Source organism: Mandrillus leucophaeus, unplaced genomic scaffold (assembly GCF_000951045.1).
Source record: "Mandrillus leucophaeus isolate KB7577 unplaced genomic scaffold, Mleu.le_1.0 Scaffold31, whole genome shotgun sequence".
Taxonomy (NCBI): domain Eukaryota; kingdom Metazoa; phylum Chordata; class Mammalia; order Primates; family Cercopithecidae; genus Mandrillus; species Mandrillus leucophaeus.
In genome coordinates this window covers 2,043,344-2,048,505 of record NW_012103254.1, presented here as the reverse complement: position 1 = coordinate 2,048,505, position 5,162 = coordinate 2,043,344, and positions in this window count along the sequence as shown.

Here is a 5,162-nt window from a genome sequence, read left to right as displayed (position 1 = left end):
TTCTGCCCACCTCCCCGTTTCCAGTTCAACACGAGATCGTATCGTTCTCACCAGCCCTGTGCTGCCTCCAGCCTGTTCCCCAGGCCCCAGGGTTCTAGGTGCTTCCCTGCGGCTCCCATAGGGGTCCTCTTTCCTTCTGGAGGGTGGAGGGGCAGCTTCCGTGTAGAAGTTAACGCTGTCAGCGCCAAAACGCTAGGACTTCAGTGTTATTTGCTGCGGCTGGCGGGAAAATGTTCAAAGTTGTTTCTTCTTCCTGAATTTTTCTCGGAAAACAAAACAAAACAAACAAACAAAAGAACTCTTGAGTGCTTGAGTGAGGATCTTGCTTAGCTCTTTGGCCGGTAAGATGCTTTGAACATTTCAGTTTTTATTTCTAATGGAGATGTTTGTAGAGGTAATTGCCTGCAAATTAAAATGTCACCAATTTGCGTCATGGCAATGGGAACGATTTGTGCCCCCATGTGGTGAGTTTGAATAAATGAACCCTTTGTGGATCCAGGAAAAAAAAAAAAAAAAAAAAATTCATCAGGATGTAGTAAATATGTCCCTGAATTTTCTGCTTGAAGCTACAAATCTGTCAGTTTCCAGGGTACATTAAAAGGAAGTCAGTGAGAAGTTTGGTAGGGAATAGGGGAGCAAGTACTGTGTCCACGGAATCAACAATATTCAACGGTTGGGAAAATTAACAGAATCCAGCAAAGAATTCTGACAAGTATCTACCAGGGAAGTAAGTTAAAAATCTGAAAAGGAAATGTCCCCCAAATCAAGGAAAAGGCACTTTTTCAAGAAGGATAAAGTGATCACCTGTTCCAAGTACTGGCAGCAGGTTATCCTGAGGACTTAGAATTGATCTTTTATTTTTTTGCATTATGAATTTTAGGGGTGATTTTGTTAGGAGTTCAAATTCATGAAAACTACTAAGTGCTACCCTTTTAGAAGTTACATATTCATGCTTACATTTTTTGAGTCAGATTAATAATATAAGTACAATTTTTCTTAAGGAATCATCCCATTGTTTTCTCTGGGATTGAGAAAACCTAACTTCGTATTCACACATTTTTTTTAAAATACGTGCTTAATTTTTTCTTGAACCCTAGTTGGTAACATACTTATTGATATAGACAATAAATAAGTTTATCATTTAACTGCAAACAAATTAATATTAAAATGTTATTGTTACATATAAAACAATTTCATGTAATGTGATTATTCAATTGAATTTTAGTTGATTCATAACAAAAGTCTTATTTGAAAGAACTGAGAATATAACAAGAAGATAGATGATAGACCCAAAGTGAAAATTACAGATATTAAATCTTAATACAGTTAATGGGGCTATTATCTAATCCTTAACCCTCTTGGTACTTCATGGTATAGAAATTTTTTTTATAATGATGGTTTAGTGCATTTATAATCATATTTTTATAGAGAACCATTGAAATTAAGTAAAACCAAGATCATTTAATGATAATTTGTCTCATTTCTGTTAATTTTTTCACATAGAAAACAATAGACAAACTCAAATTTTGAAAATACATTAAATTTGAATTCTGTATACTAACATTCATTTAGCATAGTGCTAAGACTGTTTGCTTTTCAAACTTAATATATGATGATTACAGGTTTATTTTTCCATTAATTTTCAGCTAGGAATACAGAAGATATATTTTGTCCCACATAATCTGCTAACTCTGTATGAGATTGGTGGGAAATATGCATGCTATTTACTGTGTCATTTCTGAAAGACACAGCTTTCATTATTTTCCTAACCAGTTTTTATGTATCAGCTACCACTTTGGTCACATATATGTATGTACAACTGACTTCTTTTACATTTAATTGTAGTCATGGGAGTCTATTAGTGACTCTAACTTTAATAAGAAATTTCTAATCCAGAGTAGTTTTTTGGGTTTTTTTGTTTTTTGTTTTTTTGTGTTTTTTTGCTTCATTAATCATATTCAGTATATATAAGCTAATTAAATAAACAAAATTTCTATACAGTGGCTCTAAAGCTTAGTATTGTGAAGGAAGTCATTTTGGATTATAGCAATACATACTTTTACACATACATACAGAAACATATATACAAGCCCCTACAACAGAAATTAGTAATGTTTTTTAAACTTTGATATCCAGTTGTACAAATTCTACCTGTGTTTATTTTTTCTTTATGATTTATATATGTATGGAAGTATATTTCATTACCAGCATGATGATGTCAGTGCAATCCTGGAAAAACTAACACACACACACACACACACACATACACACAAGATTGATTTGAAATATTAGTTTTGCCATGGTCTCTTTTATTGGCTGGCAAGTTACTCTATATATATGTACACACACACACACACACACACACACAAAACCTTGAAGGAATCATGTAGGTCTACAAAATTTGCTTTTCTAAATTCGTAATACATGTTCTACCAATGAAGAAGATTTCCTCGTGATAAAATAAAATGTAAAAGACTAAAAATAATTACATTATATTACACAAATATAATTTTGTGTGAGACAATAGTAAATAGTCTCAAAATATGAAGTTACAAAATGACGTATGTGGTACACAAAAAGTAACATTTTGAAAACCTACATTGATGAAATGGGGAAAAGTGTACTCAGAAATTTGGCAATTTAGTTTTTTATGGTAACTCATAACACTAAAACATTTTTTTCAAGTCTTTAAGTTTTTCAAAAATATTTTCAAGAGATAAAAATAAAAGTTAAAGTTATAAGGTACACACACACATATATATGTGCTTAATTTATATATATAAACTTATTAATATATATAATGTGTGTGTGTATGTATATATAGTATGTGTATATATATTCTATTGATTAACCCCAGGAGAGATGGAGACAGAGAATTGATTAGGAATGGCATAATTCAAATTCCCAGTAGAAATTGCTTCATTGCATTGTTCTCTTCTGAGGAGAGGGATTGTGATAATATTAATGAAGAAGAAGAAACTTGGTAAAAAGGCGCAAGCTCAATCCAAAGAGAGCTAAAATTATGTCACATTATCTCTAGGAGAAATGGTAGGTGATGAGTAGACATAGCTTTCCATGATGCACGAGGGAATTGTCTTTTGGTGAGGAAATTAACAATTATCACATTATTAAATAAACACTAAATCTGAAGCCATAACTACACAAGTCTATTGAGGAAGAAAATAATTATGCTAATACTTCTGATTTTAAATTTTGTATATAATAAGCATTCAACTGAAGAAAATAAAATGTTGCATTCAAATGAACTGTTTTTAATATGGAGAAAATTCAAGCTCATCTAAATAGAAATATTGGCGGGATGAAAAAAACAAGTATGTTGGAGGCTGAAAACTGTTCTCCGTATAGGAGAACACATCTCCTATATGGAGTGAGAGAGAGAAAAAAAAATTTCAATTACATACCAGATTAAAAGCAAGAATGAGAAATTTTCCAAATTCAATAAATGCATGGGGGCCAGATGCAAGCATACAGAAAACTGCTGGACATAATTCATCGGTAGGGAACCACAGATCAAAAGCACACTGAACTACCATCTCACACCTATTAGGACAGCTACTCTTAAAAAAAAAAAAAAAAAAGGGGGGGGGCCGGGTACGATGGCTCACACCTGTAATCCCAGCACTTTGGGCGGCTGAGGTGGACAGATCACAAGGTTAGGAGTTCAAGACCAGCCTGGCCAATATGGTGAAACCCTGTCTCTACTAAAAATACAAAAATACTAGCCAGATGTGGTGTCGCACACCTCTAGTCCCAAGTACTCAGGAGGCTGAGGCAGGAGAATCGCTTTAACCTGGGAGGTGGAGGTTGCAATAAGCCGAGATTGCAGCACTGCACTCCAGTCTGGGCAATAGAGGGAGATTCTTTCTCAAAAAAAAGAAAAAAAAAAAAAAGTGTTGATGAAGATGTGAAGGAATTGGAAACTTTGTGCACTTTTGCCCAAATTATAAACTGGTACAGCCACTATAAAAACTGTTCTTCAAAACATTAAAAAATGAAGAACAAAATGATGTAGCAATTCTACTTCTGGTTACATATGCAACATAATTGAAAATAAGATCTCAAAGTGATATTTACACATCAGTGTTCAGAGCAGCAATATTCACAGTAACCGAAATACAAAATCCACTCAAGATCCATCGATGTATTAATGAATAAATTATGATATACACATACAATGGAATATTACTCAGGCTTAAAAGGACATTCTAACACATTTGACAACATAGATGAACCTTGAGGACACTATTCTAAGTGAGGTAAACCAGTTGCAGAAAGACAAATAGTGTGTGAATCCACACATAGGAGGCATCTGCGTAGTCAAATTCAGACTAGCAGAATAGTAGTTGACAAAGGCTGAGGGGAGAGAGAAATGGGGAATTGTTTAATGGATATAGAATTTCAGTTTTATAAGATGAAAGAGTTCTTGAGATTCCTTGCAACAACAATGTGAATATACTTAACACTACTGAACTCTACACTTGAAAATGACTAAGAAGGTACATTTTATGTTAAGTGTAATTTACCTTTTTTTTTTTTTTTTTTTTAAGAGACAAGTTCCTGGAAAGCTGAACATATTGAATAAAACCAATTCTGTTGATCTTAACGTTTAAAATCCTGGATGGGATATGAAGTATATCTCAGGACATTTTGGGTATGTAATACTCTGCTCCCTGTATACATAGTGTATTCCTGAAAGGTTGATATTTTTTAAAAGTAAATCATAGTCATTCATCAGCACAAATTTTCATGTGAAATTTTGTATATACACAATATTGTGTGCATTCTTTTTATGACTTTTACAAAATATTATTATAATGTGTAACATTGTAATTTTACATTCCTAGGCTCAAATTTTGAAAATGTTCATATAATGCATAGGTTTGTCCTTTATATGGAAAAGTGTTCCATTAAAATGCTGAGTTTTATATGAACATTAGCGGTTGCCATACCTTTATCTTTTAAAAATCTAACAGATAGGAAATCCAACTACATTTATATTATTCTCTATTATATACCATTGAGATAATCTACTTAGATGTTAGAAAAAAAATGATACTGAAAAGGATTTTTAGTACAGACAATTTTTTGACTTGGAACATGAAATGCTTCCATTGCTGCTGGTCCATTATTTTTCACTTTAT